Source organism: Ursus americanus, chromosome 1, assembly GCF_024610735.1.
Source record: "Ursus americanus isolate L20-20 chromosome 1, mUrsAme1.1.p, whole genome shotgun sequence".
Classification (NCBI taxonomy): domain Eukaryota; kingdom Metazoa; phylum Chordata; class Mammalia; order Carnivora; family Ursidae; genus Ursus; species Ursus americanus.
Window position 1 is genome coordinate 10,414,828 of NC_142127.1, and position 24,779 is coordinate 10,439,606.

A 24,779-nucleotide genomic window follows, 5' to 3' on the forward strand; every position below is an offset into this window, starting at 1 on the left:
TTGGAATTTCCTAAGTGAGGAGAGTGATAAAGGTGGCTTTTGTTAGATTAATAAGTGAATTTTGGGGGCACCTGGGTGGCTCAGTCGTTGGGCATCTGCCTTTGGCTCAGGGCGTGATCCCGGCGTTCTGGGATCGAGCCCCACATCAGGCTCCTCCGCTGGGAGCCTGCTTCTTCCTCTCCCACTCCCCCTGCTTGTGTTCCCTCTCTTGCTGGCTGGCTCTCTCTGTCAAATAAATAAATAAAATCTTAAAAAAAAATAAGGGAATTTTGGATGCAACTAAGGATGGGGGCTGGTTGTCTGGAGAACCAACTATGTGACTGGAGGGTTGGAACTTTCAGTCCCACCCCCCAGCCTCCCGCCTGGATGGGGGGAGAAGGGCTGGAGGTTGAACCAGTTGCCGATGGCCAGTGACTTAATCAGTCATGCCTATGTAATAAAACCTCCGTAAAAACCCAAAAGGAAGGCTCAGAGACCTTCTGTGTTGGTGCACAGGGAGGGAGGTATTGGGAGAAGGGCGTGGCTGGAGAGTGTATGCAGCCCCCTGACTTTTCCCCATCTTGCCCTATGCATCTCCTCCCCTTGGCTGCTGACTTACATCCTTTCATGTAGACCTGGTAAGTAACATGTTTCTCTGAGTTCTGTGAGCAGCTCTAGCAAATTAATTGAACCCAAGGAGGAGGTTGTGGGAACATCTGATTTACAGCGAGGGGCAGAAGCCTAGGTGATAACCCGTCTGTGACTGGCATCTGAAGTGGGGGGTAATGGGGGGCAGTCTTGTGGGACTGAGCCCTTAAGCTCTGGAATCTGACGCTGTCTCTGGGTAGATAGTGTCAGAACTGACTTGAATTGTAGGACTCCCAGCTGGTGTCAGAGAATTACTTTGGATGTGAACCTCCCCCGCCCTTCCACACATTGGAATTGGATGCAGAATCCAAAAAACCTGTGTGCCCTCTGGTCAGAAGAAGACTTAAGTGCACTGGTTGTCCATTTTAACATGCTCTTCTGGGGTCGTCCTGGGTCCAGTTAAACCCAGGTTAAGGGCTTGGGGTCCAACTTCTAAACAAGTCTTGCACAGACAGAAAGTGTCTTTGTTTCTCCTCTATATCAGGGAGTGAGCTTAAGGAAGACAAGCAGAGGGAGGGCAGGAAAGGGTGAGCAAGAGATTCGGGAGAGTGGGGGAGGGTACCCCCCCAGTGACTGGCTGGTCTGCTGGCCCTTGAAGACCTCTCACCTTCAAAGCTAGGGCCACTCTACCCTCTTCTTGGACCAGCCCCGTCTCACCTGTGAGGATTAGAGCCAGAGGCTGCCATGTTGCTCCGTGGCCCTGTGTCACAGGAACGTGTCCGAGGTAGGGCCCCCACCCCTGCTGCTCTTGGCGTGGTGGTGACCTAGCTCTCTTAGTCAAGGGTCATTCCAGACCCCTCCCCCTCCAGCTCATATTCTGCCTTTGAGGGACTGGAATAGCGCAGTTGAAAGATGGCCAGTGATACAAAGAAAACCACAGGTCCAAATGGTGTCACTTAGGCCAAGTTACCACATCCGGCTAATACCTAACCTAAATGCAGCTTCAACCTTTCCCAATAATGGAAACCTTAAGTTGTCCATTAGAAATTTTCTGATACGCGCCCGGGAGGTAATCTGTCACTTGGGCCCTCTCCATCCCCTGACAGAAGGTGTAGATGAGAGAATCCTCCTAAGACCCCCTTGCCCTTCCCCCTAAGAGGCAGAGTGCCTGGCATCTTTGCTAACACCAATTTTAAGCTCGCCCTATTTCTACATTAGAAATGCTTTCCGATCATAAGGTTTGTGGCCCATTCAAATCCAAGACTGGTCTGGAGAAGGCGGTGGGGGGGGGGGGGAACCACCTCGGGTCCCCAAGTGGGACAAAGCAGAAGGTACCAGAGAAGCCCACAGTAGCTTAAAGAGGGGTTATGAGGATCAGAGAAGGTGAAATGTCTCCCACGAACCCCAGGAGAACACAGGGCCACACGAGAGTCCCATGTTTGGTGTAGGCCAACTGTGATTCCTCTCCTGGGCCTGGGCACCCACCAGCAAGCACGGGGTAAGGAATGGCTCTTAACTTGGCTGCAGTCTGTCAGGTTCCACTGGACTGGAGCTGGGCCATGCAGTCACAAAGCACCCCATGCTCTGGAAGGCCCGTGTTTGGTTCAATGCTGTGCTGTCACCACCTGGAAATTCTTAATAGTGTCTGAACGAGGGGCTCTGCATTTTAGTTTGCTCTGGGCCTATAGCCTAGCCAGCGGGTCCTGTTCAGGTAAGAGGTTGCAGATACATGGGCAGAGCAGGACCAGAGCCGGCACTGGAGAGCTGGGGAATCCGAATCTTTCCTACCCCTTCATTTTGCAGAGGAGAAAACAGAGGCTCTTGGGCAAAGAGGAGCGGGGGAGTTTGGTTAGGCACCAAAGCAAGGCTCCTCATTTCCACACCAGACTGCTCAGAGCAGGGCCGGGGGCAGAAAGAGCTGCAAGGGGGTGTTGAGGAGCAGTTGATATATACTAGGGGGTTGGGGGAGGTAAGGAAAAAGGGTGGTTTTCAAAAGAACTTTCATATGCTAAAGAGAACCTACTAGATTCGGGAGGCCTGGCCATTGTCAAGTTAAGGTTGTTTTTTCCTCTAGCAAGGCATTAACATTAAGATAGTTGGGAGCTTCCTGGAAGAATGTCACAGGTATCCCACCCAGGAGTGGGGGAGGAGGGAGGTTGCTGGGCGTCAGCTCTTGCTTTGTCTTCAGCTAGCCTTCTGCTCCCTCTTGTGAGGCCTGGAAGGGGCTGATCACACCCTATAATCCATTTTATGTTAGTTCACCTTGCTCGTTCCTCCTCCTGGGAACAAGCTGCTGCATATAGAGCCTGGATGGCTGCCGGGCCCAGAACATTCAGCGGGACTCTTGGACTTCCAGGGTCTGGGCTGGGTGGCCTCCACCAGGGGCTAGCCCTGTCCCTGCACCGTAAGGTCTGTTTGCTTGTGTCTTCCCCCAACACCTCATGTCCAACAACTGGGACAGCTGTACCGAGCGGGCATCCTGGAGCCGGGCCCTGGAGGTTCCTCACTGGGCCAGCCTGGCCTTTACCCTTTGTCACTGGCTGTTGAGGACTCTTCAGGAGGGAGGCTACAGGGCTGGGGGCCAGGGGCTCACTAAGGGGATGGAGGAAGCTTCCATTTACCAGCGGGTCCAAAAAGCAGCGGATCCATCTGGGCTCAGCGGGCAGGCACCCAGCAGCAATCAGCAAATGCCCGAAGAGCTGAGTGAATGAAGGGAGAACTGAATACTGCCTGCAAGGAGGAAGAAACATATTCCAAATGCCTTCAGGCTGTGGTTTGGGGGCTTGGGTCTGTATTTCAAATGCTGAGCAGAAATTCCCTTGAGGCTATGTAGCTGGAGGGGTCAGGACCCTGGAATCTTTGCCCAGCACTGTGGGTGTTCTCCAGACGCTGCAGCGCTTAGGAAAGCCCAAGCTTATCCTTCCGGCCCTCCTTGCCCCTTGCCACCGGGGAGTTCCAGCTCTAGGCCGGCTTGCGTTCCTCCTTCCTACTGGGCGGTGGCTGCGGGACCGGTCAGAAAGAGGCAGCAGTGTCGAGCGGCGATTTCCAAACTAGTAGAAAATCTGGCTCCACGAGGTAAAGACAGATGAATCTATGAAGGGGCCACGCGTCTATGCAGCCCACATGGAAAAACAAGCCGTCGAGCTAACGTTCATCATATGTTCTCAGTTTTCCACTAATATTAACTTTCTCATTTATTTTTAATTGGTTGCCATGAAAAAAAAGTGTGTGGGAGAAGCCCTTCACATGGAGAACATTCTACTCAGCCACTTGGGAGAGCCATGTTACATGGTGGAAAGACTATGGGCCCCTCAGGAGTAGACTCAGGGCGTCCAGGTTTGCCCAGGGCTGAGAGTTTTTCTTTTTCTTAGGACAGGGGACTCTCAGTGCTAATACCAGGGCCGTTCTGAGCCAACTGGATGAAGGCCTTGCTCTCTCCAAGCCGCTTCTGTCCTCCAAGCCGGTTGTGCTCACCTGCCGAATGGCTGTGAGTGTTCAGTGAACACAGGTAGGGAGGGAACGCTCAGCAAGTGCGGGCAGCACGCGGGTTTGGCCTCCACGGTGCCCAGCCATTGTCACTGTTCAGTGTAGTCAACGAATGACTGGATTACTTACAGAACTCTACAATTCTGGCTCCTCCGGAAGTCAGGGAGCCAGCCTAGGGTGTGAGGAGACGCAGAAGCTCTCTGGCTTCCCCAAGAGAGACAGGAATTGCGGGAAAAGTCAGCTCCTGAGGGTGGGAGAGGCCTAGTTCCACAGACCAGGGATTCAAGCCTGAGGGCAGGGCTGCAAATAGGGTCATTGACTCTTTACATGCCTATGCCCTAAGACTTCAATTTCACATGGTAGTTTTTGAAATTTCTACCCAACGGCAGAGATATAAAACCCCATGTACCCATCGCCTCCCTTCAGCAACTGTTAACTCACGGCCGCATTTGTTTTGCCTATATGTTACTACCTACTCTCCTTCCCCAGTGGTTTTTAAGCAAATACATCATATTTCGTATACAAATACTTCTGTGTGTATTGTTAAATGTAAACATAAGAGTTCTTATTTAAAAAAAACATAACCACTATCATTATCACACCTCCCCCAAATAGTCATTCCTTAGTATCATCCAATGTCCATCAGTATTCATATTTCCTAATTATCTCATCACTTTTTTAAAAAAAAAAGATTTTATTTATTTGAGAGAGAGAGAGAGCACAGGTGTGAGGAGGGGCAGAGGGAGAGGGAGAAACAGGGAGCCCGATGCGGGACTGGATCCCAGGACCCTGAGATCATGACCTGAGCCGAAGGCAGATGCTTAACCGACTGAGCCACCCTAGCACCCCACATCACCTTTAAAAAAAGAGTTATTTCGTCCACATCAGGATCCAAACACAGTCCACACATTACACTTGGTCGGTTTGTCTCGTGGGTGTGATGTGGTTTCGGAATCTAGGTGAGGTTCAGTGGGGTGGAGTCTGGAGCCGACGACCAAGAAAGAATTCTTGAGGCGTCTTTGGTGCAAAATGGTGGTTTATTAAAGCACGGGGACAGGACCCGTGGGCAGAAAGAGCTGCTGCCCCGGGGTGTGAGGGGGGCTGATTATATACTATGGGGTTGGGGGAGGTAAGGAAACAGGGAGGTTGAGGAAGTACTTTCATATGTTAAAGAAGACTCGCAGGATACCGGAGGCCTTGCCATTGTCAAGGTGAGGTTGTTTTTCCCTCTAGCAAGGCTTTATCATGAAGATAGTTGGGAGCTTGCTGGAGGAACGTTACATTTTGCCCGTTTCAAGTATCTGTCAATGGGCTGCAGACTATAAGGCCATTTAATTGTGTCTAAGTTTCCCTCTGGACTCTAGGCCTTTGATAGAAGTGCTTTGTTCTTGTAAATTGCTAAGACATTTGTAAACTGAGGGAGACTCGTGTCTTGCCGGGATTGTGAGCTCTAAAAGTTAACTATTTTTCCTTTCCTTAGCTTTTGGGCAGCCAGGAGAGCCTGAGGAATGTCACATATAACCCATGGGGGGGGGGTTGTGGGGTGTCAGATTCTGCTTTGTCCTCAGCTTGCTTTCTGTTCCCTCATCAGGGGTCCTCCCTCCCTCCCCATTTCCCCCCGCATTTTTTTTGGACAGAGCTGGGTTTTGCGGGTTGCATCCCTCTGGATTTGTTTAACGGGTTCCTCCTCTGTCTCCCGCACTTCCTGTAAGCTGATAGTTGGGTCTTGGTCAGATTGAGGGGAGATTGCGGGCAAGAAGAACCAGAGGTGGTGCCGTGGTTCCATTTGCACGTCCTCCGGTGACTGAGAAGTCTTGAAAACAGGGACAAGTCAGATTTATGGGTGTGTGGCAGGATCTCTGCACACCTCTGCGTCCAAAGACCTGGCACCTTAGCAGCTGCCCCTCACTAGGTAAGAGCCTGGCTTTCTTGGGCTTTAGGCCCCTGTGCCCATCACCGGCTGAGGGTACTTGAATCTGCTCTCCTGGTCAATGTGATGCTTGAGTCGGTTCCAGGGCAGCTCTTTCCCAGACACCCTGCCCCCTGGACCGACATTGTAGAGGCACCATCTCGATCTCTTGCCCGGGGGGAGGTCAGGTGGAGAATTAGGGGGAGGGCTCTGGGACCAGACACCTGGGTCACGGCCACTCCGCCCCTTACTGTGCACCTTGTACAACTTACCGAACTTTCTGGATCCCAGTTTCTGGACCTGTCAGGTGGGGATAATAATATCTCCTCCGTGTAAAGACTCAGAGTAGCCTTCCTGGGACACAGCTGCTAAATGCCCCCAACGTTGGTGATCGTTCTCTTGATCAGCTATTCCATCTCCCTGAACACCCAGGTGAACCCGCTCAGACGGTGCAGGTGGGCGAGCCAGTGGCCTAGGTTGGGAGGGGGCCCGGGAAGGTGACATCACCGAGATGCAGCTTCCCTGGCTCTCTGATACTTGCACCAGCAAGCGAGCAAGGAGTGAGTCGCCTCTTCATTGCTTTGTTCCTCATTTCTCCTTTTGAAAAGCTAATGTTCCTAGGCAGCATTAAATCCCAAGTAATTTCTGGAAAAGGGTTGAGAGGAGAGGGAAAAGTCCAGAGAATGGAGACGTGGCAGGGAGTGTCTATAAAGGGAGTTCCCCTATCATCCTTGGGGCAGTAGCTAGCTCGCAGGCCAGAGGCTCTGGGCAGACTGAGCTCACAAATGACTGGGGCTGTCCCAAGCTGTCCCAGGCTGTCCCAGGACGTGTTGGAGAATGGCCACGTGGGGAAACAGGCCTTTCAGAGTCACTCTCAAAGGCCTGTGTGTGTAGCGTTATGAAAATCTCCAGGGTCGGATGGGATACGAGTATTTAGAAACTACATCGAATTATAACTTATGTTTGAAAGAGGGAAAAAGCCCTACCGAATTGCAACGCAGCCTACGAAAGCAAGGACGTATCGGTGAAGCTGGGGTAAGCTGGTAAGAACGAAGAACACTTCTGGGGGTGGGGCTGGGGGTGGCGGCGGAGACCAGGAACACGGATTTCCAGGAGACTGGAAAAATGTGTGGCCGGTTTGGCGAGTGGAGGCGTCGGCGCGCCCTCTAGAGGCCAGGAGCCCAAAGTACAGCGGCCCCAGTCCCCTCATCACTTTTTTAAAAAAAGACTATTTATTTGCGAGAGAGCACAAGTTGGGTGGGGAGGGGCAGAGGGAGAGGGAGAAGCAGACTCCTCATTGAGCAGGGAGCCGGATGCGAGGCTCCATCCCAGCACCCTGAAATCATGACCTGAACCGAAGGCCGCTGCTTAACAGACTGAGCCACCCAAACGTCTCCAGGTTTGGTACTTTAATATAATTCTGCACTAAAGGGAACCAGGACTTCATTAGAAGGTAACAAATTCCATGTCCAGGGAGGAAAAAAAGATAGGAATGGGCCTAAATTATCCTGCCGTTGGCCTCTAACAATGGAAGGTTGCAGAGATGTGGGGTGGGCCAGGGGGCAGGCAGTGTTAACAGAACAAAGGTCGGCTTGGCCCAGCGGCAACAGTTGGCAACCACGTATCACAATTTGAGTGTCAAAAGTTGAATAATAATTGTAGTTATTCAGAGCAAGCCTGATCTAAAAAGACCTGAGACCGTAATGGTAGTTGGAGATGTTTATATGAAGTATAGAAAAAGACAGTAATTTAAATGCATTTCAATAGTAAGAGTGTTACGTATGGCTCTATTATTTCTTCAGGTTCTGTCTGTTTATAAAACTATGTCCTGGGGCGCCTGGGTTGCTCAATCGGTTAGCTGTCAGCCTTTGGCTCAGCTCATGATCCTGGGGTTCTGGGATTGAGCCCTGCCTTGTCCTCGGGGCTCCCTGCTCAGTGGGGACTCTGCTTCTCCCTCTGCCCCTACCCACCCCCCGCCCGTTCCCTCTCTCTTGCAAGTAAATAAACAAAATCTTAAAAAAAAAAAGTGTCCAACGTGTTCTTTATGTTTGTAAGTGGGAATGGGTGAATACAGGATGTGTGCAGGCGGGAGGCGACCAGGAAGAGTAGCCTTGACAGTCACACAAAGTCACAAAGTAGAAAGAAGCCCAAGAGTGCGTTTGCAGGTTGAAGGATGAGGTAAGTCTCCAAAAGGAGAGAATTAACTGCCTAGATGTTATTCCTTGAGTTCTGGGAGATGAAACCTCTAGTTGTCCCACTTAATTAAAAGGAGTCCTCAGAAAGCAAGAGTGTGTCCTCCCCTCCCTCCTTTCCCCCCTTCTCTGGTTCTTCCCCTTTCCATCCCCTCCCCCTCATTTTTCAAGCTCTTTTGCTGTATTCCTAGGAGGTATCAAAATAAGCACTACCGTCATTGTAGAAACATAAGAGAACAAGTGTAAGGGTGATGGTTATAAGATGAATCCCATGGTGCTGATATTTCAAAACACATTCCAACACACATGTATTAGATAGTTTGGTGGTCATTGGATTTGTGGATGTTTTATACCAGTCTGGATCTTTTTTCTTTTTTTGAATATTTTCTTTTTAAGTAATCTCTACACCCAACATGAGGCTAGAACTTACAACCCCAAGATGAAGAGTTGCATGCTGTACCGACCGAGCCAGCCAGGTGCCCCTAGGTCTTCTAGCAAGTGAGCTGGGGGAGGGGCAAGGGAGAGTGTGAGGGCTAAGCAGACTGTGCAGTGAGCGTAGAGCCAAGTGCAGGCCAATCCCATGACCCCAAGATCATGACCTGAGCCAAATCCAAGACTTAGATGTTCAACTGACTGGGCCACCCAGGCACCCCTATCCCTGGATCTTTTTCTTAAAGGGCCAGATGGTAATTATTTTTGGCTTTGTGGGCCACATGGTCTGTGTTGCAACTACTCAACTCTTGTTGTAAGCAAAAGAAGTCATAGACAACTTCCGAATGAAGGGCATGGCTGTTGGCCATGAGAACCATGTTGTGCGCAAATAAAACTTTATTTATAAAAGTAGACAGTGGGCCATAGTTTGATGACTCCTGGACTAGAGTATATATTTTTTATTTATTTTTATTTTTTAATTTTAAAAAAAGATTGATTTATTTTAGAGAGGGGGGAAGGGCAGAGGGAGAAGGAGAAAAATCGTCAAGCAGACTCCCTGCTAGGGGAGTCTGATGAAGGGAGTCTGACGCAGGGAGTCTGACGTGGGACTCCATTCCAGGAACCCCGAGATCATGACCTGAGCCGAAATCAAGAGTCGGACCTTAACCAACTGAGCCACCCAGGAGCCTCTGGCCTAGAGTATTTAAAGCTTCAAATAATTAGCTTGTGATATAAGACTGTCATTTTAGTATAAACCATTTACGATATTTATTGAATTGAGTTTGTAATCACTGTTCAAATGTTTGTGAAAAATTATTCTCCAAATGTGGTTTATTAAAATAGTCTTGTGTTTAGTAAAAGCATGAATTCCTATACAAGTGATGGGAAGTGTTCCTCTCTACTTAAAAAAATGCTTCTGATACTATAATTTTCCACCCATGTAAATGACGGAATCTAAATTCCCTCATCTTTCCATTAGTAAAAGAATTCCCATCAAGGTGGTGAGGCCCATTTCCTCTTCTCCCTGAGCGCACACAGCCGGACTCCATTTCCCCACCCCCACGGTTCGGGTACCGTGAGACTGCATCCTAGTCAACGGACTGTCAGCACCAGTGATGCACGTCAGTTCCAGAGCTGGCCCACAAAAGCCTCCACCTTTTCTCCCAGTCCACACACCGACTCTGGACAACTCTAAGGCTGGGGAAGGGAGGGCAGAGCCAGGAGCCGGAGGGCACCATCCGCTGAGTGGGAAATCTGCTTTGGGCTTCCCATGAGTGAGCAATGAAATTCTATTGTATTGAGCCATTAAGATTTTTGGCTTAGCTGTCACAGCCAATAATGTTATCTTAATTATGGTAATGGTGGAAAGCAATGGAGATTTATTAATTTCTTTTGGAATATCTTGGAAGGGGAAGGGTGGAGGAAGGCAAGAAGAAGGTGGAATTTTTACATCAAATATTTATTGAGGATTTACGTCCCTAAGCTCTTGAGGATATAGAGACAGAGAAGACACAGCTTCTGTCTTCCAGGACCTCATCCAGGAGGGAGCAGGCACTTGTCCTAACAAATAGTTGTAATACAGCACTTAAGAGTGTCCTGGGATAGAAATATATCCATGTGAGTGGCTGGAATAGAGGAGGGAGTTCCTGTTTTGGGGGAAGGAGGGAAGAACTTCTTTGAAGGGCATACAAGGTTGCCACAGGCTGGGGCCAGCTGCATCTGTAGTTGGGCAGGGGGAGGTTAGAGAGGGCAGAGTACCAGGAGGTGGGCTAGAGAAAGCAGACATCCCTCAGATCCCACCAAGCAGGTGGCAAGAGGCAGGCGGTGGGGTCCAGGATGGAGCTCTGCGTAAAAACCTCAGGATTTAGCAGAAATCTACTCTCACAGTGCTACCATACGAAGAGGCTGCCCAGTGAGCTGAGCGATGGGCTTGGGTGAGTTTGGAGGGACTCTTAGAAAAACGGTCGGCACCGTCATAGTTCTTCCCTTGGCCTCCAGAGGGCGCGCCAGTGCTTCCTATAAAGGTTCACTCTTGAGATTCAGTAGTTTCCACTTAGACCAGGTTTTTCTGCGGTTTCAGTGACCCGCCGTCAACCGCCCAGCGGAAGGAGATGATCCTCTTTCTGACGTATAATCAGAAGGTCAAGAGTAGCCTGAAGCTACGTCACTATGGCTGCGTCATTCCCCTCAATTCATCTCATCGCGTAGGCATTTTATCATCTGGAAGCATCACAAGAAGAAGGGTGAGTACAGGACAGTAAGATATCGAGAGAGGGAGTCACCACATTCACATAACTTTTATTACAGTATATTGTTCTAACTGTTCTATTTTATTATTAGTTATTGTTGTGAATCTCTTATTGTGCCTAACTGATAAATTACACTTTATCATGGGTATGAATGTATGTGTACAAGAAAACGTAGTCTACATGGGGTTTTCAGGCATCCACTGGGCATCTTGGGATGTATCCCCCGTGGATAAGGAGGGACTACTGTATACACAGAATGTGTACTGTGTCAGGTACAGGTCCAATCCCACAGTCTAGTAGGCAGTGGTGGCGACAGACAAACAGATCCTTTACACGCCATGCCTATGATTCATCTTCCAAGAGACATACATGTAGGATATCATAAGCTCAGAGAAGGGGTTGGCTATGTGTCCATGATAAGTAAGGACTTCTTGTCCTCACCTTCTGGAATTTGTATACCAAATCCTTGTTCCCTCCACACAAGAAAAATTGCCTGATTTATTGAGCAAATGCTGGATGCCAAGCACTGCATACATCTAAACACATCTGATTTCCTTGAATTCTAATAACAACCCCCTTTCCAGATGAGTAAATGGAATCATGGAGAGGTTAACTAGCAAGTGGCAGAGCCAGGATTTGAATCCAAACCTGCTGGTGCTGAAATAAATCTCATGCTTTGGGCCTTCTGTTCTAGGGCTCCCTGGGATTTGCACATTTTGCTCATCAGGCTCCCAGGCCTTCTTTCCTCCAGATCGGGGCCCATTCCGCCCCAGAGATCAGTGATACCATCTCTCAGCAAGTCCCTTTGAGAACCGTAGTTGGCTTTCTCTGGACTGTCGCCATCACTAACCCACCTTCCTATGTCAGTGGCAAGATCTGGCCGGCCTTTGCTTGGGACGCTGGGCGATCAGGAGAGCTGACTGCCCAGCTTCTCCTCCTGCAGGTGTATCACGGCCATGGTCACCTGCATAGCTTCAGGCTTGACTTTGCCTCCTGCTCCAATGCCGTCTTCTACTTCTCACACAGATTCTACTCAATGTAATGTCTGCCTCAAATTCTGCCTTCTCCAGGGTGATAACTTGCTGGCCCACCAGGACCTCTGCCTATTATCTTCGTTTCTGAAACACTAATTAAATTGATTTATCAGATGTTGCCTTAAGACGTGTTTCTCCTATGATAATTTATTTTAGTATAGTTATCATATATGTGGTAACCTTTCCTAATATAGAAAGACTGGAATTGTATCCAAATTTTAATAGGCTTAAAACATAAAATGTAATTTAAGTGTAACTTTATATTTGCCTCTAATGCACATTTTTGTTACTTTAAAAATATTAATTTTATTGAGATATACTTTAGTACTATAAAATATACCCATTTTAAGTGCATATTTTGATGAATTTTGGCAAATTTATATAACCATGTTAGATTGTCATAATCAGGATAGAAGACATTTACATCATCCAAAAGAATTTCCATGTGCTCCTTCTCAGTCAGCCGTTCCCAGCTTCCATCTTTTTTTTTTTAAGATTTTATTTATTTATTCGACAGAGATAGAGACAGCCAGTGAGAGAGGGAACACAAGCAGGGGGAGTGGGAGAGGAAGAAGCAGGCCCATAGCAGAAGAGCCTGATGTGGGGATCGATCCCATAATGCCAGGATCACGCCCTGAGCCGAAGGCAGACGCTTAACCTCTGTGCCACCCAGGCGCCCCCCCCAGCTTCCATCTTGGCCCAAGGCAATCACTGACCTGGCTTCTGACCCTATAGATTAGATCTGTCTTTTCTAGAGGTTCATATAATGAAATATAAAGTATGTACTCTTGTGTCTGACTTTTTCCACTCAGCATAATGTACTGGATATTCATCTGTGGACCAGTATTTCCATACCATTGTTGAATAGTAGTTTTATTGTATTAATACACCATAATTTGCTTTTCCAGTCTCCCATTATGGACAGTGGAGTTCTTTCTTGGTCATTGAGAATAAAACTGCTATAAACATTTGTGTACCACGTTTTGTGTGGACATATGTTTTCATTTGTTCTGTCGTCAATACCAAAGAGAAGAATTGCTCAATCATCTGGTAAGGTTTTGTTTAACTTTATAAGAAACTACTAAATTATTAAGTGGTTGCGCCATTTTTCATTCCCATTAGCAATGTATGAGAATTCCAGTTGCTCCATATCTTCAACACTTAGTACTGTTTATCTTTTATAATCTGAGCCATTTTAGTGGATATGTAATGTTATCTAATTGTGGCTTCAACAAACTACAATGACCAATTATGTTAAGCATCTTTTCTTGTGTTCATTGGCCTTTTGCATATTTCCTTTTGTGAAGTGACTAGTCAAATCTTTTGCCAATTATTAGAAATTGGTTTTTTTGTCTTCTTTTTAGTGTAAGAACTTCTTTTTTGTAAGAACTTTTTATATATTCGAGATACAATTTCTTTGTCAGGTAAATGTATTTCTAATATCTTTACCAAGTTTAGGCTTCCCCTTTTATTTTCTCAACTATGTTTTTTGAAAGGGTAAAGGTTTTATTTATTTATTTATTTATAAAAAGATTTTATTTATTTATTTATTTATTTGACACAGAGAGAGAGAGACAGCCAGCTAAAGAGGGAACACAAGCAGGGGGAGTGGGAGAGGAAGAAGCAGGCTCCCAGTGGAGGAGCCTGATGAGGGGCTCGATCCCAGAATGCTGGGATCATGCCCTGAGCCGAAGGCAGACGCTTAACGACTGAGCCACCCAGGTGCCCCTGAAAGGGTAAAGGTTTTAATATTGATGAGGTGCAATTTATCAATTTTTCTCTTTAATGGTTTGTGCTTTTTTGTCCTAAGAAATCTCTGCTTACCCCAGTTTTCAAATATTGTCTCTTATATTTTCCTCTAGTCGTTTTGTAGTTTTATTTTTCATACTTGGGTCTCCAATCTATTTTGAGTTAACTTTTTGTACATGGTATGAAATAAGGGATGGATTTATTCATTTTTTTCCCCCTAAGGACATACAGCTGTTTCAGCTTCATTTGTTAAAACTCTATTTTTTCCTCACTGATTATTTTGGAACTATTGTTAAAGATCGATTGACTAATGAAACTACAGTAATCCAGAGAGTGTGGTATTAGGGAAAGAATAGGCAAGTAGAACAATGGAAGAGTAGAGTCCAGAAATAAGCCCATGTTAATATGGTCCATTTTTGATCTTTTGATCTTTGACAAAGGAACATGCATTTATGATAAAAGTCTCAACAAAGTACGTACAGAGGGAATATACCTCAACATAATAAAGCCCATATATGACAAGCCCACGGCTAACATTGTAATTAACAGTGAAAAGCTAAAGGCTTTTCTTATAAGATTAAGAACAAGACAAGGATACCCATTCTTACATTCTTACCACCTTTATTATAATGTTGGAATAGTATTGGAAGTCCTTGCCTGAGCAATGAGGCAAGAAAAAGAAATAAAAGACATCAATATTGGAAAGGAACAACTAAAACTGCCATTATTTGCAGTTGGCGTGATAATGTATGTAGAAAACCTGAACTACTGTTAGAATTAATAAAAAAATTCTTTAAAGTTGCAGGATACAAAATCAACATACAAAAATCAGTTGCATTTCTATATACTAATAATAAACTATCAGAAAAAGAACTAAGAACACAATCTAATTTGTGTCAAAAAGAACAAAATACCTAGGAACAAATTTAACCGAGGAGGTGAAAAGCCTGTACACTGACTATAATGCATTGATGAAAGAAATTAAATATGACACAAATAAACAAAGATATTCTGTGCTCATGAATTGGAAGAATTATAACTGTTAAAATGTCTGTATTACACAAGAAATCTACAGATTCCCTATCAAAATTATTATTTTCAAGTAAACTGTACACCCAATGTGGGGCTCCAATTAACAACCCCGAGATCAAGAATTGTATGAGCCATCTAGGAGCCCCCCTATCAAAATTCTAATGGCATTTTTCACAGAAATAGAATAAATGATCTTAAAATTTGTATGGAAGCACAGAGGACCCCAATTAGCCAAAACAATCTTGGGCAAGAAGAACAAAGCTGGGGGCAATATTCACCTGGATTTCAAACTATTTTACAAAGCTATAGTGATTAAAACGGTATGGCATTGGCGTAAAAACAGACACATAGACTAATGGAACAGAATAGAGTCTAGAAATAAACTTACACATAGAATATACAACAAGTAAAGGATAGTCTCTTCAACAAATGGTACTGGGAAAACTGGACTGTCACATGCAAAAGAATGGAACTGAACTACTGTTTTACATCATACATAAGAATTAACTCAAAATGGATCATCTATTTGAATGTGAGACTTAAAACCATAAAATTGCCAGAAGGTGGTAAGCTCCTTGATATCAGTCTTGGTTGATGATTTTATGGATTTTGTATCAAAAGCAAAGGCAACAAGAGCAGAAATAAACAACTGGGACTGCATCAAACTAAAAAACTCTGCACAGCAAAGGAAACCATCAATGAAATGGGAGAAAATATTTTCAAAACATATATCTGATAAGGGGTTTAATATCCAAAATACACACAGAATTCATGCAACCCAATAGCAAAAACAAAAACAAAAACACCCACAAAGCTCCCAAGCCCCCGAATCCAATTAAAAAATTGGTGGTGGGGGGCGCCTGGGTGGCACAGCGGTTAAGCTTCTGCCTTCGGCTCAGGGCGTGATCCCGGCGTTATGGGATCGAGCCCCACGTCAGGCTCTTCTGCTATGAGCCTGCTTCTTCCTCTCCCACTCCCCCTGCTTGTGTTCCCTCTCTCGCTGGCTGTCTCTATCTCTGTCGAATAAATAAATAAAATCTTAAAAAAAATAAAAATAAAAAAAATAAAAAATTGGTGGTGGATCTGAATAGACATTTTCCAAAGATGACATATAAATGGGCAACAGATAAATGAAAAGGTGCTTACTGTCACTAATCATCAGAGAAATGCAAATCAAAACAATGAGATATTTCCTCACACTTGTTAGAATGGCTAGTATCAAAAGACGAGAAATAACAAGTGTTGGAAGGATGTGGAGAAAAAGGAACCCTTGTGCATGGTTGGTGGGAGTGTAAATTGGTGCAGCCACTACGGAAAACAGTGTGTAGATTTCTCACAAAAATAAAAAATCAAAGGACATATGATCTAACATTCCACATCAAAGTATTTATTCAAAGGAAATAAAACACTAACCTGAAAAGATATATGCACCCTATGTTCATTGTAGCATTATTTATGATAGCCAAGAAATGGAAGCAAGAAGTGGATAAAGAAACTGTGGTACGTAAGTATAATGGAATATTATTCAGCCATAAAAAAGAAGGAAATCTTGCCATTTGTGATATGGATGGACCTCGAGGGCATTATGATAAGTGATTTAAGTCAGAAAGAGAAGAACAAATACCATATGATCTCTCTTATATTTGGAATCTAAGAAACAAAAACAAAAACTCATGGTTACAGAGAACAGATTGGTAGTTGCCAGAAGGGGTGGAGGTGGATGAAATGAATGAAGATAGTCAAAGGGTACAAACTTCCAACTGTAAAATAAAGAAGTCCTGGGGATATAACATACAGCACGGTGACTGTAATTAAAAAATACTGTTTTGTATATTTGAAAGTTGCTGGTTGCCAGAAGCAGGGGGTAGTGGGTGGGTGAAATAAGTCAAGGGGGTCAAAAAGTACAAACTTCTAGTTATAAAATAAAAAAAGGTATGGGGATGTAATATACATCACAGTGACTGTAGTTAATAATGCTATGTTGTAAATTGAAAAGCAATAAAAGAGTAAATCTTAAAAGATCTCATCACCACTAACAAAATTTTGCATCAGTCTAGGTGAAGGATGTTAACTAGACTTATTGTGGTGATCAATTTGCATTCTATACAAATACCAAATCATGTTGCACACCTGAAACTAATATAATGTCATATGTCAATTATATCTCAATGAAAAAGATTTTAGAAAGTTAATTGATCATGTAAGTGTAGGTCAATTTCTGGACTCTTCTCTTCCATTGGTACATCTGTCTATCCTGATGCTAACACTGCTCACTACTGTAACTTTACGGTAAGTCTTGAAGTAAGTAGTACAAGTCCTCTAACTTATTTTTCTCCAAGATTTGAATTTCCATGTGCATTTTATTTAATTTATTTTGTGTTATTTTTCTACCCAGCGCCCCCCTCCCCCAACCCATGTAAATTTTAAACTGAGCTGGCAAAGCCTGATGAGATTTTGTTTGGGGTTGTGTTGATTCTATAGATTAATTTGGGAAAAACTAATATTTTAACATTTGAGTTTTCTGATCCATTAGTATTGTTTTCTTTTAATTTTTAATTTAAATTCAATTAATTAACATATAATGTATAATTGGTTTCAGAGGTAGAGGTCAGTGATTCAGTCTTATATAATACCCAGTGCTCATTGTATCACATGCTTTCCTTGATGTCTATCACCCAGTTACCCCATCTTCCACTCCCTCCCCACTCCCTCCAGCAACCCTTAGTTTGTTTCCTATGATTAAGAGTCTCTTATGGTTTGTCTCCCTCTCTGGTTTCGTCCTGTTTTATTTTTTCCTCTCTTCCCCACATGATCCTCCCTTCTGTTTCTTAAATTCCACATATGAGTGAGATCATATGATAATTTTCTTTCTCTGGTTGACTTATTTCGCTTAGCATAATACACTCTAATTCCATCCATGTCATTGCAAATGGCAAGATTTCACTTTTGATGACTGCATAATATTCCACTGTGTGTGTGTGTGTGTGTGTGTGTGTGTGTGTGTGTGTGTATAAATACACCTCTTCTTTATCCATTCATTTGTTGATGGTCATCTGGGCTTTTTCCATAGTTCGGCTATCGTGGACATTGCTCTTATAAACATTGCGGTGCAGGTGCCCCTTTGGATCACTACATTTGTATCTTTGGGGTAAATACCCAGTAGCGCAATTGCTGGGTTGTAGAGTAGCTCTATTTTCAACTTTTTGAGGAACTTCCATACTGTTTTCCAGAGTGGCTGCACCAGCTTGCATTCCCACCAACAGTGTAAGAGGGTTCCACTTTCTCCTCATCCTTACCAACATCTGTCATTTTCTGACTTGTTATTTTAGTCATTCTGACTGATGTAAGGTGGTATCTCATTGTGGTTTTGATTTGTATTTCCCTGATGCTGAGTGATATTGAGCATTTTTCCATGTGTCTGTTGGCCATTTGGATGTCTTCTTTGAAGAAATGTCCGTTCATGTGCTCTGCCCATTTCTTGATTGGATTATTTGTTCTTAGGGGCTTGAATTTGATAAGTTCTTTATAGATTTTGGATACTAACCGTTTATCTAAAATGTCATTTGCAAATGTCTTCTCCCATTCTGTAGGTTGTCTTTGGTTTTGTCCACTGATTCCTTTGTGTGCAAAAGCTTTTTATCTTGATGAAATCCCAATAGTTCATTTTTGCCTTTGTTTCCCTTGCTTTTGGGGACATATCTAGCAAGAAGTTGCTGTGGCCGAGGTCAAAGAGGTTGCTGTCTGTATTCTCCTCCAGGATTTTGATGGGTTCCTGTCTCACATTTAGGTCTTTCATCCATTTGGAGTCTGTTTTTTTGGTATGGTGTAAGGAAATGGTCCAGTTTCATTCTGCATGTAGCTGTCCAATTTTCCCAACACCATTTGTTGAAGAGACTGTCTTTTTTCCATTGGATATTCTTTCCTGCTTTGTCGAAGATTAGTTGACCACAGAGTTCAGGGCCCATTTCTGGGTTCTGTATTCTGTTCTATTAATCTATGTGTCTGTTTTTGTGCCAGTCGCATACTGTCTTGATGATTACAGCTTTGTAATAGAGCTTGAAGTCTGGAATTATGAGGCCACCCGTTTTGGTTTTCTTTTTCAACATTCCTTTGGCTATTCAGGGTCTTTTCCGTTTCCATACAAATTTTAGGATTATTTGTTCCAGCTCTGTGAAAGAAGTTGATGGTATTTTGATAGGGACTGCACTGAATGTATAGATTGCTCTAGGTAGCATAGACGTTTTAACAATATTTTTCTTCTAATCCATGAGCAAGGAACATTTTTCCATATCTTTGTGTCTTCCTCAACTTCTTTTATGAGTGTTTTATAGTTTTCTGAGTATAGATCCCTTGCCTCTTTGGTTAGGTTTATTCCTAGGTATCTTATGGTTTTGGGTGCAGTTGTAAATGAGATTGACTCCTTAATTTCTCTTTCTTCTGTCTCATTGTTAGTGTATAAAAATGCAACTGATTTGTGTGCATTGATTTTTATATCCTGCCACTTTGCTAAATTCCTGTATGAGTTCTAGCAATTTTGGGGTGGAGTCTTTTGGATTTTCTACATAGAATTTCATGTCATCTGCAGAGTGTGAGTTTGACTTCTTTGCCAATTCGGATGCCTTTTATTTCTTTTTGTTGTCTGATTCCTGAGGCTAGGACTGCTAGTACTATGTTGAACAACAGTGATAGTGGACATCTCTGCCATGTTCCTAACCTTAGGGGAAAAGCCCTCAGGTTTTCCCCATTGAGAATGATATTGGCTGTGGGCTTTTCATATATGGCTTTTATGATATTGAGGTATATTCCCACTGTCCTTACACTGTGAAGAGTTTTAATCAAGAGAGGATGCTGTACTTTGTCAAATGCTTTTTCTGCATCTATTGAGAGGATCATATGGTTCTTGTCCTTTCTTTTATTTATGTAGTGTATCACATCGATTGATTTGCACATGTTAAACTACCTTGCACCCAGGAATAAATCCCACTTGGTTGTAGTGAATAATCCTTTTAATGTACTGTTGGAGTCTATTGGCTAGTATTTTGGTGAGAATTTTTGCGTCCATGTTCATCAGGGATATTGGTCTGTAATTCACCTTTTTGGTGGGGTTTTTGTCTGGTTTTGGGATCAAGGTAATGCTGGCCTCATAAAGTAATTTTGGAATTTTTCCCTCCATTTCTATTTTTTGAAACAGCCTCAAAAGAATAGGTATTAAGTCTTCTTTATATGTTTGGTAGAATACCCCTGAGAAGCTATCTGGCCCTGGGCTCTTGTTTGTTGGGAGATTTTTGATTACTGCTTCAATTTCCTTGCTGGTTATGGGTCTGTTCAGGTTTTCTATTTCTTCCTGTTTCAGTTTTGGTAGTTTGTACATCTCTAGGAACGCATTCATTTCTTCCAGATTGCCTAATTTGTTGGCATATAGTTGCTCATAATATGTTTTTATAATTGTTTGTATTTCTTTGGTGTTGGTTGTGATCTCTCCTCTTTCATTCATGATTTTATTTATTTGGGTCCTTTCTCTTTTCTTTTTGATAAGTCTGGCCAGGGGTTAATCGATCATATTAATTCTTTCAAAGAATGACCTTCTGGTTTCATTGTCATTGATCTGTTCTACTGTTCTTTTGCTTTCTAATTCATTGATTCCTGCTCTAATCTTTATTATTTCTCTTCTCCTGCTGGGTTTAGGCTTTACTTGTGGTTCTTTATCCAGCTCTTTTAGGTGTAAGGTTAGCTTGTGTACTTGAGACCTTTTTGCTTCTTGAGAAAGTCTTGTCTCACTATAAACTTCCCTCTTAGGACCACCTTTGCTACATTCCAAAGGTTTTGAACAGTTGTGTTTTCATTTTCAATTGTTTCCATGAATTTTTAAAATTCTTCTTTAATTTCCTGGTTGACCCATTCATTCTTTAGCAGGAATCTATTTAGCCTCCATGTATTTGAGTTCTTTCCCAATATCCTCTTGTGATTGAGTTCCAGTTTCAAAGCAGTGTGGTCTGCAAATATGTAGGGAATGATCCCAAGCTTTTGGTACCAGTTGAGAGCTAATTTGTGACCCAGTATGTGATCTATTCTGGAGAAAGTTCCATGTGCAGTCAAGAAGAATGTGTATTCTGTTGCTTTAGGATGGAATGCTCTGAATATATCTGTGAAGTCCATCTGGCCCAGTGTGTCATTCAAAGCCCTTGTTTCCTTGTGGATCTTCTGCTTAGGTGATCTGTTCATTGCAGTGAGTGGGGTCTTAAAGTTCCTTACTATTATTGTATTTTTATCAATGTGTTTCTTTAACTTTGTTATTAATTGGCTTATATAACTGCTGCTCCCCTGTTAGGGGCATAAATATTTACAATTGTTAGGTCTTTTTGTTGGATAGACCCTTTAATTATGATATAGTGTCCTTCCTCATCTCTTATTATACTCTTTGGTTTAAAATCTCATTTGTCTGATATAAGGATTGCCACCCCAGCTTTCTTTTGATATCCATTAGCATAATAAGTGGTTTTCCACCCCTCACTTTCAATCTGGAGGTATCTTTGGATCTAAAATGAATCTCTTGCAGACAGCATATCAATGGGTCTTGTTTTTGTATCCAATCTGATACTCTGTCTTTTGATTGGTGCATTTAGCCCATTTACATTCAGAGTAACTATTGAACGGTATGAATTAATGCCATTGCATTACCTGTAAAGTCACTGTTTCTGTAGATTGTCTTTGTTCCTTTCTGGTCTATGTTACTTTTGGGCTCTCTCTTCACTTAAAAGATCCTTTTTAATATTTCTTACAGGGCTGATTTAGTGATCACAAATTCTTTTAGTTTCTGTATGTCCTGGAAGCTTTTTAAATCTCTCTTATTTTGAATGACATGCTTGGTGGATAATGTATTCTTGGCTGCATATTTTTCTCATTTAGCACCCTGAATATATCATGCCAAGGTCTCTGTGGATAGATCTTCTGCCAGTCTAATGTTTCTGCCGTTGTAGGTTATGGACCTCATGTCCCAAACTGCTTTCAGGATTTTCTCTTTATCTCTGAGATTTGCGAGTTTCACTATTATATGTTGGGGTGTTGACCTATTTTTATTGATTTTGAGGGGGATTTTCTGTGTCTCCTGGACTTGGATGCCTGTTTCCTTCCCCAGATTAGGGAAGTTTTCTGCAATTTGCTCCAATATACCTTCTGCTGCCCTCTCTCTTTCCTCTTCTTCTGGAATCCCAATTATTCTAATATTGTTTCACTTTACGGTGTCACTCATCTCTTGAATTTTACCCTCATGATCCAGTAGTTGTTTATCTCTCTTTTTCTCAGCTTCTTTATTGTCCATCATATTGTCTTCTATATCACTAATTCTTTCTTTTACCTCATTTTTAAAAAAAGATTTTATTTTTATTTATTTGACAAAGAGAGACAGCCAGTGAGAGAGGGAACACAAGCAGGGGGAGTGGGAGAGGAAGAAGCAGGCTTCCAGAGGAGCAGGAGCACAATGCAGGGCTCGATCCCAGGACTCCAGGATCACACCCTGAGCTGAAGGCAGATGCTTAATGACTGAGCCACCCAGGCACCCCTCTCTTCTACCTCATTTATCCTAGCAGTTAGAGCCCCCATTTTTTTAGAGCCTCCATTTTTTATTGCATCTCATTAATAGCCTTTTTGATTCTGACTTGATTAGATTTTAGTTATTTTATTTCTCCAGAAAGGGATTCTCTAGTGTCTTCTATGCTTTTTTCAAGGCCAGCTAGTATCTTTATAATCATTATTCTGAACTCTAGTTCTAACATCTTACTTATGTCCATACTGATTAGGTCCTTGCCAGTCAGTACTGCCTCTTGTTCTCTTCTTTGAGGTGAGTGTTTCTGTCCTATCATTGTCCAGAGAAGAATAGATGAATGAGAGAACAAAATAATAAAATGGCAACAACAACCTCAGAGAAATATACACTACACAAATGAGAAGAGACCCAAAACCAAAAAAAATAATTTTTAAAAAAGAGAATATAGGTGTGCCTGGGTGGCTCAGTTGGTTAAGCATCTGCCTTTGGCTCGGGTCATGATCCCAGGGTCATGGGATTGAGCCCCACGTCAGGTGCCCTTCTCAGTAGGGAGTCTGCCTCTCCCTCTAAACCCCCCCCTTTTTGTGATTTGTCTCTCTCACTCTCTCAAATAAATAAATAAAATCTTAAAAAAAAAGAGAGAGAGAATATAATCAGACAGATGAACAGAATAGAGCAATACACTGGATCCTGTGTGTATTTTGGTCCGTTTGTTAGAAAATTAGATCCCAAAATTGTAAAAAAAGAAAAAAACTTATATATGTACAAAAATAAAATTAAATACAATGAAGGGATAGAATGTAACTGTAAAAATGAAAATTAAAAGAAAAAAAGAGAAAGGAAAGAAGGAATATAAATAGACAGGTGTACAGAACACAGCAATACACTCTATCCTGAGTGTATTTTTGTCGGTTTGTTAGAAGAAACGACATCTCAAAATTATAAAGAAAGAAAAACTTATATATATACAAAAATAAAATTAAATACATTGAAAGGATAGAATATAACCATAAAAATGAAAATTAAAAAAGACTTTAACCAAAAAAACCCAAAAAAACAAAAACGAAACAAAAAAGAAAAAAGAAGAAGAAGAAGAAAAAAAAACAAGAGAATATGACCATACAGGTGAAAAGAACAGAGCCGTAATTTGGTCTATTAGAAGAAACTGTATCCCAGAATTGTAAAGAAAGAAAAACTTTGCATATATATGTATATATCTATACGCACAAAAATAAAATCAAATACAATGAAAGGATAGAGTGTAATTGTAAAAATAAAAATTAAAAAATATTTAAAAATAGTTGATAAAATAACAATTGGTTGAAAAAGGAAAGAGAAAAAAAAATTAAAATTGAAGGAATAAAGAACCGGGGGTGGGGGGGGAACCCATGAATTCTGTGTGCTGTATTCCCCCAGTGCTGGAGTTTTGCAGTTCTCATTGATCAGTAAACTTGGTCTTGGCTGGATGTTCTTGCTGATCTTCTGGGGGAGGGGCCTTTTGCATTGATTCTGAAATGTCTTTGCCCCAGGCGGAATTACACCCCCTTGCCAGGGGCCAGGCTAAGTAATCTGCTCCAGTTTGCTCTGTGGAACTTTTTGTTCCTTGAAGGCTTTCCACAGAGTTTTAGAGGATGCGAAAGAATGGCAGCCTTCCCATCTTTGGCCCTGGGGGCCCCACTCTTCAGCGTGCCCTCAGGGAAAAGCAATCAATCACTCCTGTCTCCCTGGGCTCTGTCTGCCCTCCGTGCACACCTGGCCTGTGACCCTGAGCATTTCTATTTCAGGCACACAGCCCTGTTTGGAGTCTTCAAACCCTGCAGACTCCTTCGGCGTGCTCCCCCACCGCTCCTCCTGGGGGAGGAAAGGGGGTCTCACCGGGTCTGCAGCTCGCTGGGCCCCCACTCGGGGAGCCTGCCATGTTGAGGTTCAGGAGAGAGGCTGAGAGCCCACTCCTCAGTTCACTCTTTGCAGCCAGCTTCCCCACTCTGATACCTGAGAGCTCGGCTGCATTCAGGCACCCCCACTCTTCCCATGCCCCCGAGGATCCTGAGACCACACTGTCCCACCTAGGATTCCCACCCACTTCACCACCTGAACACCTTTCAGGTGGGGACATCCCTCACCAGAGCCGACTTCTAAAAAGTTCTGATTTTGTGCTCCGCTGCTATATCACTTTCCAGTAGCTGGCTGATGGAGGTTCCTCCCATGACCTTCCCCCCCACCTCGAAGTTTATCTTCCCATATATCACCTTGGGTTCACTTCTCCACACCTCCTATCTTGCAGAAAGTGGCCACTTTTCTATTTGTAGAGTTGCAGTTATTCTTTTCTTAGGTCTCTGGTTGAGTTCGTAGGTGTTCAGAATGATTTGATAGCTATCTAGCTGAATTGCTGGGACCAGACGAAACTAAGGTCTCCTACTTCTCTGCCATCTTGAAATCTCTCCGCCGGATCCATTAGTATTGTATACCTCTTTATTTGAGTTTTCTTTAATTTTACTCACAATGTTTTGATGTTTTCATGGTACAAGTCTTGCAAATATTTTGTTAAATTCATCCCTAATTATTTCATGTTTTTGGATGCTAAAG